Source organism: Triturus cristatus, chromosome 4_2 (genome assembly GCF_964204655.1).
Source record: "Triturus cristatus chromosome 4_2, aTriCri1.1, whole genome shotgun sequence".
In the NCBI taxonomy this organism is placed as follows: Eukaryota; Metazoa; Chordata; class Amphibia; order Caudata; family Salamandridae; genus Triturus; species Triturus cristatus.
Genome location: NC_140586.1, coordinates 881,480,384 through 881,495,337, shown reverse-complemented (window position 1 = coordinate 881,495,337; position 14,954 = coordinate 881,480,384). Strand labels below are relative to the sequence as shown.

The following is a 14,954-nucleotide window of genomic DNA, read 5'->3' as shown; positions in this document are numbered from 1 at the left end:
GTGATATATTGCAATGATGGGGGAAGAACCGTTGATTGTAATAACTGCTCATATGTGATTACTTTAAATGCCAATAAAAACAAGTTTAGGAAAAAATGTCTGTCTAGCGTTTTTTGGTGTCCTTTCTACAATAAAACGATGACAATTCCAAGTACTGTCTGCTACCTATTTTGGACATGACCACGTCCGATTTGAGATTAACAGGGTTGAAGCGTCAAAGATTCATATCCGATGGATCTATATTATTTCATGGCTGTGTATATGAACTGTTGCTCTTTTTAGGTCTCGTCTGAGCCAGCGCTTTAGCGCTGCTCTGGCGAGAGCTATAGAAAACGGGAATTTGGAAGTGTAAACAAGTGCTTTTCAGGCCCCCAACTACAGTGCATGTGGGCCGGGCGCGCGCACCATTTGGCAGCCTGCATGTACATTTCGCGGGTGCTTTGATGTCCTCAGTGAGCCGCGTGGCCACTGCGAACATCAAAGCGCCCACGAAATGATTACTTCACTTTAACGTTCGCACCTACTTGTTTTTCCTCTGCTGCGAAGCCGATCCGCACCTTTCGCCTCGATCTCCGTGTTACCTTACTCTCCACTCTGTCCAGAGGTCTCTCTTGTTCTCTGCTACGCTTTCTTTTCCTTCATATAAAGCCCGATTTTCTTCCTTCATATGTTTCTTTATCTTTCTACATCCTGGCATTTATTTTTCTGCCTTCCATCATTTTACCTCTCTCTCCCTCTGTCCGTCTCACACACACCTTTCTCACTATAACCCTCCCTCCGCTGCTTTTCTAGTTCTCTTCTCCCCTTTGTCTCCGAATCCTGTCCCTGTCTATGAATTGTTCTCACTTCACCATTTCTCCTCGCTGCCTGTTTTTCACTCGCCTCTGCCCCTCCCCCATCTCTCTCTCTCGTTATTTCCCTCTCTTTCTCTTCCTTATTCCCATCCCTGTTATTTTTCTCCTCGCTTTCCAGTCTTGCATTTAATAGTTCGCAAATCTCGTTTGATGCTGTGTATCTATAAGAATCGATCCTTGACTGCAGCCATCTCATTACGCAACACATTCTCAAACATTCCGCATTCGAAATTCTCGCTTTCAAAACGGTTCGAAATTCTGGGCAATCCCTGCTCCAGACATTAAATTGGAATTAATTATTTGCTTCTAAAATAAAAAAAACGGTTGATCGCAATCGCCACCTAACCTTGTTTTATAAACACACTCCTAAATTGTTTCCTTGCTGTTTCTGTCAGAAAGCCACCGCCACTGGAAAGGACGCAATGTGTGAAACCCAGGGCTGATTGCACGTGGACTGTTTGAAACGTGCATTCATCCTGGTGTTTCGTACAGCGCCTTGACACGTGAATTCATCCTGGTGTTTCGTGCAGCGCCTTGACACGTGCATTCATCATGGTGTTTCGTAGAGCGCCTTGAAATGTGCATTCATCCTGGTGTTTCGTGCAGCTCCTTGACACATGCATTCATCATGGTGTATCGTGCACCGCCTTGACACGTGCATTCATCCTGGTGTTTCGTGCAGCGCCTTGAAACGTGTACTCATCCTGGTGTTTCGGGCAGCGCCTTGACACGTGCATTCATCCTGGTGTTTTGGGCAGCGCCAGCGTTTGCATAAGTACCCAGTGCAAAGCCATGGTTATGTTAACTAGAGGGTGTTGTACGTGATGTAACGTACGCGTTGGCATCAAAACCCCGTAGTCCTGTTTCTGCTTGCATGCCGCCTGACGTCACCGGCCAATCCGGTGTCGAGGATGGCTGTGACGTCGGGGGGCGGGCAGGCAGAGCAGAAGAGCGCGAGGACGCGAGCCGGCGGTGATTTCTCCCGCTGCTCCTCGTGGGCCGTAACTTTGTACAGAAGTTATAATAAACCTTACGAAGCATCAATCCTGGTTCGCCTCCCTCATTTTGGTTCCACTACAAATGGCGACGAGGGTTAAAACGGACATTACGGCCCGCGAGTGAATTGATTGCTGCCTGATGTCCCCATGTGCTGTTTCCACACGCTGGTCTCGCCTCGCTGATTCCCGTGCGCAAGATTCTTGCTACTGATTTCTGCTGCCTGCCTTTGCCTCCTGCCTCGAGGCCCTGCTGGTGTGCTGCTGGGGGCTGCCTGCTGTCCTGTGGTGCTGTCTCGCCCCGACGACTCCGTGAGCTGCACTGGTGAGCTGCTGTGGAGGGAGCGCCTTCTCTGCTGGTATTGGGTGCTTCCATCTCCTGAGGCTGCGTTGATTGCTGCGGCGCCTGACGTCTGCCTCCCTGCGGTCGGGGTGTCCTTCCGAGCTTGGTGGGGAGTGTCCGGGATCTGCGCCGCTGTACCACGTGTACCTGCTCTCTTGCTATGGCGCAACCCATCAACATATGTGTGCCGCCCCTCTTTCTGGACTCGCCTGGTAAGCCATGTATGAAGTGGAAGGGGTGGCTGCGCGCATTTGATAATTACATCGTCTCCATTGACGGCGAGGGTTATAGCGCTGCACGCAAGAAGTCGCTTCTGTTCGGACTGTTGGGGAAAGCAGGCCAGGAGGTTTTTGACAGTTTGCCCATCTATACGGACCCTCCGGGGGCCCTTGCCCCTCTAGACGTGTACCAGGAGGCGGTTAAGCGGCTCGAACTACAATACTCTGAGGAGGGTAATATCATGGTGGGGCGCCATAAATTCGCTTTACGGAAGCAGGAGGAAGGTGAGACTATCGAGGAGTATATTGCCTGTCTACGTGTGTTGGCACAGGACTGTGAATTCGGGGAGATGACTGATACCTACCTCAGGGACCAGGTGGTGTTCTACTGCCATTCCAAAAAGGTGCAGGAACGGTTGCTTTCTTGCAGGAATCCGTCGCTGAAGGATGTAGTGGCCATTGCGAAGGCCGTTGAACGTTCCATGGTGTCCACGAAAGAACTTGCGAGCACGAGCCAGGCTTCTAATGTGTTCTTTGTGCAGGACAAACATAGAGGTGCATCCAGAACCCCAGACAGGGTGGCGAGCGAGAAAGGGGGGGGCAGGAAGCCACTCGCTTGTTTTAGGTGTGGGTCAAGGGATCACCTGGCGGATAGCAGGACATGCCCAGCGCTGTCCAAGAGTTGTTCTAAGTGCAGGAAAGTGGGCCACTTCGCGGCAGTATGCAAAGCCAGGAGACCTGGTGGGAGCATGAAAGTGAGCTCGGTGAGCGACTGCGATGCCGATACTGATGCGGACATTGTATTGTCCATTGATGCTGAGGATGGGAGAGTGAAGGGGCCTATTGGCTCCGTTCTGATTGGTGCAGTTGAGCTGCCATTTACGGCCGATTCTGGTTCCCCCATTACCCTGATTTCTGACACCACGTATGAGTTGAAGTGGCAAGGTGTGAAATTGCATGAGACGGATGTGAACCCGAAGGCTTTTGGGGAGAAAGACATAGAGATGATGGGGTACTTCTGGGACTTCCTCACCTTCAGGGGGCGAACAGTGAGAACGAAGATCTATGTGGCTGAGAAAGGGAGGAGCCTGGTGGGGTGGAAGGATCTGGCCAAGCTGGGGGTGATGCTAGTCCCGGGGGCGGATGATCCCATAGTCCTGAGGGATGATTGGGTCGGCTACGTGCAGCCGGATGATTTACATGAGGGATTAGCTGAGGTCATCGGCAAATTTGAGTCTGTGTTTGAAAACAAAGTAGGGCGTGTGAGAGGATTCGTGCACGCCATACGACTGAAAGAGGATGCCGTGCCGATAAAACACAAGGTCAGGTCTGTTCCCCTCTCTGTCAGGGGGGAGCTAAAGGCTGTTCTAGATAGGTTGAAGTCGGAGGGTGTGATAGAGGAAGCAGGCGCATCAGAGTGGGTGTCCGCAATCGTGGTGTCCAAGAAGAAGAGGACAGGGGACATTCGGCTATGTGTGGACCTGCGATCTTTGAACAGAAACATTCTGGTGAACTGCCACCCTCTACCCAACATCCAAGAGATCCTGTCTTCAACATCTGGGTCGCGATTTTTCACCTTGATTGATCTGAAGTCCGCATACCACCAGGTGTGCCTCACGGAGGAGTCCAAGGCACTTACCACCTTTGTTACCCCGTTCGGTGCCTACAGGTACGTCCGCCTTCCGTTCGGCCTCGCCTCAGCTTCCGGTGTCTTCCAAAGGTTGATGGATTTGCTCTTCGGCGACATGAAGGGGGTTGAAGCCTTCCAGGACGACATTCTAGTCCACACGGCGGGTGAAGAGGAGCACCTGGAGCTGCTGGGAGAAGTGCTGGGTGTACTACGCGACAAAGGGATGACTGTCTCCAAGGACAAGTGCAAGTTCATGGAGGGCAGGATCGACTACTTGGGACACGTGCTGACCGCGGAGGGCATTGCGCCAAAAGATGATTTGGTGAGGGCCATACGTGATGCCCCGTGTCCCGGAGACAAAGACGCCCTACGATCGTTCCTGGGGCTCAGCGAATATTACTCCAAATTCATGCAGGGATATGCGACCATCGTGGAGCCCCTAAGGAAGCTACTGAGGAAGAACGAAAAATTCACGTGGGCGCATGCCCAACAAGCTGCTTTTGATGCCGTCAAGCAGGCCATCGTGGCTGCTCCCGTGCTACAGCCATACAACAGGGCATTCCAGAATGTGATTACAGTCGACGCAAGCGCCAAGGGTATCGGTGCGGTATTTTGCCAGTTCCATGGGAAGACGGAGAACACGGTCGCTTTCATTTCCCGGTCACTGAGTGACGCTGAGAAGCATTACAGCACCATTGAGAGGGAGACGCTTGCATGCGTATGGGCCGTGGAGAAACTGAGGAACTATTTGTGGGGCATGGAGTTCGAACTGGTCACGGACCACAAGCCTTTAATCTACATGATGGACGGCGAAGGCCGCGGCAACGGGAAGGCCAGCTCGAGGCTTTTGCGGCTGATGTCCAGGCTGCAGGAGTATCACTTCACCATTAGACACATCAAGGGCGGCCTCAATTGCAGAGCGGATTGCTTGTCGCGCTTGCCGGTCAGCGGCGAGGGGGACGGATCCATGGATGACACGGAGTGCGTAGTGGCGCTGGTGGACGCTACGGCCATATGCGAAGGATCCATTTCGGAGGAGGAATGGATGGCGGCCCAAGAGAAAGACACGACTATGCGTAGGGTGATGGATCACATAATGGCTCGCTGGCCCCCGATCCGGAACTTCAACGGTGCGCTCAGAAGTTTCCAGCAGGTTAGCCCCGAACTCTCCATCGAGGGCGGCTTCGTGAAAAGACATGAGCTGTTTGTGCCGCCGGAAGGATTGAGAGATAAACTAATCCGGTTAGCTCACAAAGGTCACCCGGGCGCTACCGCCACAAGGAACTTACTCAAACAATACTACTGGTGGCCAGGGATGTGCGGCGATGTCAGCAGTTTTATCGACCGGTGCGGACCATGCTTGAGGGCCGACAAGCACTGGAAGACGGCGAGAAGTGCGCTGCAGTTGGTGGACATTCCTGCTGGTCCATGGATCAAAGTCGCTATTGATTTCGCGGGCCCGTTTACCCTGCTGCCCGACGATTGCAGACATCTCATCGTCCTTACGGATTACTTTTCCAAATGGATCCACTACAAGTTCGTCAGGGAGGTTACCACTGAACGTGTGATCAGGGAGCTGAAGAGGGTCTTCGCTAGTGAAGGACAGCCGAAGATTTTGATGTCCGACAACGGCACACAGTTGGTCTCCAGGCAGATGAAAGACTTCCTGTCCAGATTGGGGATCAAGCAGGAGAAAACCTCGCTATACAGCCCTAAGAGCAATGGGCAGGTCGAGCGCATGAATAGGTTCCTGAAGGAGGGTGTGCAACAGGCAATTGCCTCCAATTTGGATGTCAAGGCATTTCTGGCGGACAAGGTACACACATTTCACAACACGCCCAATGCTGTCACAGGGCACACTCCGTTCTACCTGATGAGAGGGAGAAGGTGTATGAGCGAGCTTACTCCCAAACTTGATAGGTGGTATGACATGAGGGAGGTACCTGAAGATGTATCCGATGAGAGGCTGAGGGTCAAAGAAAGGATTGTGGCCAAACAGGAAAGCAACAAGCGGTACGCTGATGAGGTGAATAGAGCCAAAGTCAAAGAGGTAGCGCAGGGGGATTGGGTGTTGGTGAAGAAACCAACCAAAGTGTTGAAGGGAGAGTCTGTTTTCCAGACCCCTGCACGAGTGCAAGGAGTGACTAGGGGAGCTGTCTGTTTGGAAGGTGGGGGATGGCGGAGCAAGGACGACATTGTCAGGCTCAAGGCAGGTCAAGAGGAGATCATCATGAGAGGCTGCCAGGTGCATGAGAATGAGGTCGATGATAGTATGTACGAATGGCAGGTGCAAGAAGACATTGATGAGACCACTGAGGACGGTACGAGTGCGTGCCATGGCCTAGCGGACGTTGAAAGCCATGGCGACAGCAGTCCCATGTCAGTGAGGAATGACAGTCGCAATGTGATGAGTGCGAGCCAAGGTGGTACGGGCAACCGCAGCGCGGGGGCCAATCTGCAAATCACACCCCGCAGACCTACAAGGCATATCAGGGCACCTAAAAGGTTCGAAGATTTTGTTATGAGATGATTGTTATGTATAGTTCTCTATTTTGTTAAGAAAGGGAGATGTTGTACGTGATGTAACGTACGCGTTGGCATCAAAACCCCGTAGTCCTGTTTCTGCTTGCATGCCGCCTGACGTCACCGGCCAATCCGGTGTCGAGGATGGCTGTGACGTCGGGGGGCGGGCAGGCAGAGCAGAAGAGCACGAGGACGCGAGCCGGCGGTGATTTCTCCCGCTGCTCCTCGTGGGCCGTAACTTTGTACAGAAGTTATAATAAACCTTACGAAGCATCAATCCTGGTTCGCCTCCCTCATTTGGTTCCACTACAGAGGGTGATATGTGTTTGTGTTTACTAACCCGTCAGAGGCCGGCTATGCCAATATGTTAAACATCACAACACGTCAACACCGGAAACATTATTTTCGCTAGTATTGGCCTCAGTCATTTTCCGAATTTCTGCGCTGGCAGTTCGCCCTAAATGCCAGATTCACGGACATCGGAAAGGAGCGAGAAGCAAAAAAATATATACGTTACTGTGCCACTACTATATATATATATATATATATATATATATATATTGCAGCTGGCTTCCGTCACCACAGAAACACATTTAAGACGGTAAAAAAAGTCTTCGATACAACTCCACAAATTATGTCACCAAACATGTAAATGAACTTTGGTTCTCTTTACTGCCTCTTGGCACTGTGAAGGTCGGGCAGTCACGACCGCACGCCGCCCTCAGGCCAGCGCAGGCACCGAGGTGTACACCTGACTAGTAGTGAGGTCAGAATCTTCTTATATAGCGCCTACTACCTATTTACACTCGTTTCACAACACTACGCAGAAACGGCACAGTGAGTAGGAACATCTGCTTGCATGACATAGGATGTCAGGACGATGCGAGTCCTAAACTCACAACCGGGTGGGTAATTAAAAAAAAAAAAAAGCATTTGCAATGCAATAGGTCTCGCATTTGCGAGAGTTTAAAATATTGGCATTGTAAATGACAATGCCTTTTATTTGTTTTAAAAACCAACACATAAATAAAAGGCATTGCCATTTACAGTGTCAATAGCACAAACTCTAACAACTGCGAGACCTATTGCATTGCAAATGCTTGTTTAGGTTGAGCCTAGACAGCGCATGCGCTGCCGCAAGACCTGTAGTGAGCAGCAGCATAGCGAGTGTAATCCCGCCTGCTGCTGGGCTGCCCGACATTGGTTAACTCCTGCGTTACTCTAATTGCCTGGCTCCTTATCCGTTTGTGCTCCGATACATCACTTTCGTTTTTAACTACAATTTTATTACGCTCGAAGAGTTCATGTGTAATGTTTAGGGACGTCTTGCTTTATTTTGTCTCACACCGGCGCATAGCACTGTGCCTGGTTTAATGTTTTTTTTATTTTGTGACCATGGCTCCCGCTTCACGGGCCTTCATACACATAAATTAAATTGCACGGGCGCCACGCTTTATATTTTCGCACGGCACCCACTTTTAAAAAAATGTACTTACATATGCGGTGTCTACTTCATGGTGCCCAATATCCACCTTCACCACTTTCATATCGAGGGGAAGGAGGAAGCAGAAGGATCGGTGAACCTCCCCGAGGGGCGGTCACAATGTGATTAAACTGCTAAGTAAATATTTTGGCAAAGCGACCCCACTCAGGGCTGTGATTTATAACAGCGTTCCAGTTCATGGTTTTCTTGTTGTTCTTTCAAGACGGCTTGCACAACTTAATTTGCCCTTCCTACGGTACCTCTCTCCATATGGTAATGAAGCCCTTGAGAAAGAGATGTCTCTTGGGAGTGCATTATGTATGGCAGGATCACCCGAGCATGAAGCGCAGCCGCCTTTCTTTCGTTTTGCAAGCTGCGGCGTGCTCCTTGAAGCTCTTTTTGCTTCCACCCCCTCCCGCTTCGCATTGAGCCACCCACCACCCCCCACTCGGCACAAACGCAACCTCACCCTTACTAAGACGTGAATGCCTCTTCAATACTTACTCCTCCTTCGCAGCAGTTGCTGCCCTGCCCGACCTCCTCCCTCCGCTCCCAGGGGGCTCCCAGTCCCTGGAACTCGCGGACGTCCGCAGGGCTAAAAAAGTTACACCGCCTCAATAGCTCCTGCCAGCGCCAAATGCTTGTTTTTTTCCTCATTTCACATTGCCTTCATTTTGTATCTCTGGCTGCGTTTTGTTGTCTTCGCTATATACCCATATGGTGAACAGAAAAACACAGGGGCAGATTTAAAACCCCCTTGCGTGACTTTTACGCTGCAGTTGCGTCACTTTTTTGACGCAACAGCGGCGCAAACAATGCGGCCTATTTACAACGTGACCCATCTAGGGAGAAGCGTCACGTTGTAAAGCCCTGCGTCACTTTATACCTGCGTCAGGTATAATGTATGCAGGGTGGGCGTTCCCACGCAGGAACGCCTCGTAAAAGTGACTCAGTGAAATCGACAAGATTTCACTGCGCCACTTTTAGGACGCCACTGCGTCAAAACCTTAAGCCTGCTTCAAGCAGGCTAAGCAGTGACGCAGTGTAGTGGGAATAGGCCTCAACACGCATTGCTGGAGTTGCGTCGTGCTTGCGACACGACTCCTTCGGGATATCCCGAAGGTCTTCCGTAGCAAACCCCAGCGAGAAACCGCCTATAAACTTGTGACTCAATGGTACTATACCCCCTCCAGGTTGCACAAAATGTTCCCCACCTCTTCACCTCTATGTTGGCGCTGTAAAACCAATGCCCCGGGAGATTTCTTGCATATTTGGTGGACATGCCCACCCTTGACTATCTATTGGAAGGAGGTTCGTGAATTTTCCGCCAACAGATGCGTCAGAATTTCTGACGCATCTGTCAATCCTTGCGCCACAGTGCGCCGTATTGTAAATATGGCGCATCTATGGTGGCGCAAGGGTTTCTAAGGGTGGCGCAGGGAAAGTGACGCACCTGTACAGATGCGTCACTTTCTTGTAAATCTGCCCCACAGTATTTCAGTTGCACGCAGAGTGTTCATGCGCTCCTTACCAGAGCCTTGCTCCAGCGGGCACGATATGACTCCATGAACCCGCCCGAGGTAAGTGCATCTTGCAGTCTTGAGCGAGCCTTTTCCGCTCGCCTTCCATAAACCCCTCACAAAGGGTCATTCCGGTCTGGGCAATGTTTCTCTTGAACTTGCAGCAGCCGTTTGTTAAAGGTAAACAGGACAGACTATTTCTAACTAACAGAAAATCTGCCTCCACCACACGCATAACATGTTTCATTTCCTCCATAACAAGCCCCATAATGTATGTGCCAAACGCATTAGGTTCACCCCGTGGCGAGTGAGCGCGCATTATACACTGAAAGCCCACATTTCCCTTAATGCTACAAACCAGCACAAAAAAGCATACTTTAATAGCGTGCCCCACTATACACTGATTTATGCCAACAGCAAAGCGCCACCAATTCTGAAAGCTTTTGTGGTACGGACGAGGACGGAGTGCTTGGACTGTTAAGTACCTTAAAATATAGTTAAAAAGACGTAAGTGAATGGGGTTCATTAACCAGGATTTACCCTTGAAGAAGCCATGCCGCTGACCCTACTTAGAATGTGTTGCTCCAATAAGTGTCACTAATAAGTTGTAGAGCCTGGGGAAACCGGTTCTTGCTTTTATGCAATAAAACACCCATAACACACTGCATCAGTGCAAAATGCACCCTCCAAAATCCACACCACCGGCACCTGAAGCCGCCACGCTGCTTTGATCCTGCCTTCATCACTCTTTCTTGGTCTGTTTCTCCGATAAATGTTTTGCTCTCTCAAAATTGAAAAACGCTTTGTTTCCGGAAAATAGTTTCCTAAATAAATATATTTGTTTCTCCCATATTACGACGTTGCTTCATTTGCTGCGTGATTAATTTAATAAAAACACTGCAGTGTAGCTTCAAAGTGCAGCATTTTGGATAGCTGCGTTGCGCCATGTTTTACTATGGCAAGCGGCATTTTAAAACTCCGCAGCCAGTACCTCAAAAAAGCTATGCTTCATAACACAGACAGGAAGCTTCAATGCGAAGGCCCATCTATATTATGCGATCGTGCAAATGACGTCTACGTAGCCATCTGCAAGTGCGACTGACTCTGTCCCAGCTCCACCAGAATTCCAGAGAAATCCCCTTGCCTGGAAATTTACCTACTTCACTATTGACCAGCCAGCACTGAAAGGACCTTTGTGCAATGCACCTTTCTGCAGCTTTTTGTTGGTAACTGTTTTCACAATACATAAGCAGTTGGGGACCAGAGATGCTGTCATCTCTGTGAAGTAGATGCTATTTAAATTAATATACATACAATCCACTCACATAATTCTACATCACACCACAAAATTCAACAGCACACCACAAAATTCAACTCCACTACATAACACTCCACAACACAAAATAAAATACTACATAAATACTTTCCGTAACACACAATCTCACTACACACAATTCCTATAAACTAAATACCACGTAGTTACTATCCACATCATACCACATAAATCCACTCCACACAAATCCACTCCAATCCAAGACACAGAACTTAAAGACATTTACAATGCCAATAGCTCGTAACTCTCGTAAATGGGAGACCTATTGCATTGCAAATGCTTGTTAGAACTGGTGCCGTATCTGTGCCTATTTTATGGTATATCCCGCTCATACTAAGCACGTTCCCAACACAGGACGAACATATATTTACCTTTAGCCAAATTATTTAGTTTTCTTGTTTTTTTTCAGATTAACATAACTACGTTTTCTTTTGTTATTTTAATTGGGCACCTTTGGTAATAATTACAGTACGTGTTAAGCATAGAACAGCAACAGTACACAGATTTTGTTTTTTAATTGAAACTGTTCTATTATAATATGTATTATTGTCACAATTTAAAATGAACTTGTTTCATCATAAATATTATTTCTAAATAAAATTGTAAGGAAACAAGAGTCAAGTTTCTATGGGGTTAAGGAAGATCCCTCTGTGAGCATACCTGCTTCCGACACCTTGGCTCTTGATTCCTCGCCTTGCCAGGAAAGATATCGGAGAGGGCACAAAAAGAAGCGCGAGAAGGGCGGTTTCCGGCACTTTCATTAGCTTTGAAGGACTATTTATGATATAAAGTGGAATCATTTTTATTGGCATATTCAGCAAGGGCGTAGTTGCAATAATTTCCAGAAAACACAATCAAAAATCATAATGAAAAAAAGTTTTACGAAAGAACAAACCAGAAGTTAGAACTAAAGTAAGCGGGAGGATGCAGGGAAAGACTTCCTAGGTCTCAGTGCCCATAAATAACACATTCCGCCAATGGGATTCCCACTGCCTCCAAATCGGTCCACACCCCCTCCCCGAGTGCAAAAGCTATTACACGGCATTAAAGGGGTTACGCTTGTGGCTGTGCAGACAATGCACACGCCGATGCGAAAGGGTTAATAATGTGCGCGCCGCTCGTCCACCACAGGCGTACACAATCAACACACAAGAGTGTCCCGGACACCTCACGAGAGCAACTGAGCCCAGGAGGAGATGGCCACCTTCATTTACTGATTTAGGGCACGGCAACGCCGCGTGGATAAAAAAAATTCTAGCCGACGCGACAAGAATTTTCAATTCTATTAAGGACATGGAGGTGAGGATTATGCTTCTCTTAACTTTACTGACATTCACAACAGCCAATAAACTTTACATTTGCATAATCCCGGAAGGACAACCCCCTCCAATGTATGCACCACTCACCTAAGAGTCCCATACATAACAGTCCTTGTATGACCTTCCACTTCCTCTTTCTTTGCGAAAAGCCTTTAACTTCAGTCTTGAACTCGACTGCTGAACAGGAGCGGCGCCAACCGCGCCTCCAACTGTAACTGGAACTTTAACCGTAGAGATTCTTTACGAGACTCCCAATGAGCTCCATCCTGATGGCTCAGGTTTGCTTGCCTTGATCTCCTGCAAAGAGAAGTAGTTGTAATATGCCATTCATAATTCATATATCCTTCATAACAATCATGTTATTCAGTAGTCATAACCTGTATATTTCCAATATCAAAACGGGTGGGAAGAAAAACCCAAATCATCATAATTAACAGTACATGAAAATTTCACCAATCTTGTAATGACTAATCTATCACATAGAATACTATCATCTTATTGCCTGGGTGGGATAATCCTCGCCTCCGTGTCCTTAATAGAATTGAAAATTCTTGTCGCGTCAGCTAGAAAATGTTTTATTCTATGTCAGTCCAAGGAGGCTCAGATAGTTTAAAGTTGCTCCATCACCGTCGAGGCCACATCATTAATTGGTTTATGATAAAATGTCTTAAAGGTTGAGTCAGAGGACCAGTCTGCTGCAGTCATAATATCTTGTAAGCGGGAGCCAGTATAAAAGGCCTTGAAAGCCATCGCTCCTCTAACAGAATGTGCTCCAAACATTGCAGTATCAACACCTGCTAGTCTTAATAACCAAGTAACCCACCTGGCTAAAGTCGCTGCAGTGACTGGGGGGAAAGGTCTCTGTAATGAAATCAATAATTGCCCTGCAACGTCATTCCTGAACTCTCTAGTACAATCCTCATAACATTTTAAACATTGTACCACACATAACTTGCTATGATGAGGAAAGGCAGGGTATGAAATACATCTGAAATGTGTCTTTGTTCTCTTTGAAATCGTGAAAGAGACTCTAGAAGGAATAAATACTCTACTTGCTATATCCAAAGCTCGCACATCCGAGACACGTCTGCAGGATACAAGACATAATAACATCGTAAGTTGTGCCGACAATTGCTTACGCGATAACCCCTCATTAGCTGGCCAAGTCGTAAGGAAACATAACACTGCATTAACGTCCCACAAAACCGACTACTTGGGTTTCGGAGAGTTAACCAAACGGATTCCCCTCACAACTTTTCACACGAGGGGGTGTTCCCCCACCGGTTTACCATCCACATGTGGATGTCCTGCTGATATTGCTGAACCAAAGTTGTTAATTGTCCGATATGCCATGCCTGAATTCACCAGTTCTGAAAGAAAATTAACTATCAGATGGACACCGGATCCCAAGGGATCTCCTTGCCGTTCAGAACACCAACTAACCCATCTAAGCCAAGCTGATTCATATCGTTTGTGCATAGCGGGTGCCCATGATTGTGTTAAGCAGAAAAGAGCCTCTTGTGAAACTCCAGGCACTTGGCATCGTCACCTGAAAGTCTCCACGCCATGAGTGACAGTTGGCCTTGCATTACCAATGGATGAGGTAAACCCAGAGGGTCCTTCCGAACCTCTGGAAATGACCCTAGCTGCACTGGATGTGCGCATGACAATGTTAGAGCCACCGGAAACCACGCTTGCACTTTCCAACATGGTGAGACTAGTATCACTTCCGCCTTCTGTCGACGGACCTGCGCCAATACCCTTGGTATCATGGCGAAAGGTGTAAAGGCATATAGAATGCCCATCGTCCATGACTGAAGGAATGCGTCTGAGCTGATCGCCAGAGGATCTGGTCACCAACTGTAAAATTGAGGTAGTTGTGTCCGTTGAGTCTGGACGCAAAAAGATCCATTGAACATGGACCCCACTTGTTGTTCAGTTGCCCGAAAATTCTGGGGTGCAGTCTCCAATCGCTGGCATCTCACAGAAACCGGGAGTTCCAATCCGCTATCACATTGGAAGATCCCGGAATGTATTCCGCCATTACAGCTATATGATGGTCCAGGCAATAAGGCCAAAAGTCTTTGGCTATCTCCAACAGAAGGCGAGACCTCGTGCCCCCCAGGCGATTGATGTATCGTACTGCTGACACATTGTCCATTCGCAGTAGAATACAACAACTCGCCCCGTTGCGGTGAGAGTGTCCGAATCGCAAACGAGCCTGCAAGAAGCTCCAGACAGTTGATATGGAGTTTCAGTTCCTCCTGGGACCACCGACCCCCAATCTCCACCAAGCCGCATCTGGCTCCCCAGCCCCATCTGCTGGTATCTGATTCTATGACTATTTCCGGACAGGCTGCAAAAATGGCCTTGCCATTCCATGCATCCATGTGTTCCAACCACCAAGTCATCTTGGTCCGAGCCTCTCTGGAGATCGAGATCTGTTCTGCATAACTCAGACCTTTGCGTAAATGCAGAATCTTCAAATGTTGAAGCGCCCTGCAGTGTAAGGGCTCTGGGAATATTGCCTGAATTGATGCGGCAAGAAGCCCCACCAATCGGGCCAGCGACCTCAAAGATATAGTCGGAGAGGCAAGCGCTCTCCTCAACTCCTTCTTGATAGCCACTCTGTTTCTCAAGGGTAATAGTAGTTGAGCCGTAATCGAGTCTACCTGAAACACCTGGAATTCCATTGACTGCGTTGGAATCAGAATGGACTTCTGAGCGTTGATGATG

At 48.6% G+C, this 14,954-nt stretch overlaps 1 protein-coding gene across 9 annotated transcripts in view; it reads right to left on the bottom strand.

The window, feature by feature from the left end:
• Window positions 1-14,954, bottom strand: part of LOC146835322 (uncharacterized) — a 224,147-nt gene that overhangs the window by 195,965 nt on the left and 13,228 nt on the right. For all 9 annotated transcript variants that reach the window (XR_014960715.1, XR_014960716.1, XR_014960714.1 and 6 more), the window contains exon 2: window positions 12,306-12,515. The gene's annotated coding sequence lies outside the window, so the exon portion shown is untranslated. The remainder of the gene's footprint in view (window positions 1-12,305; window positions 12,516-14,954) is intronic.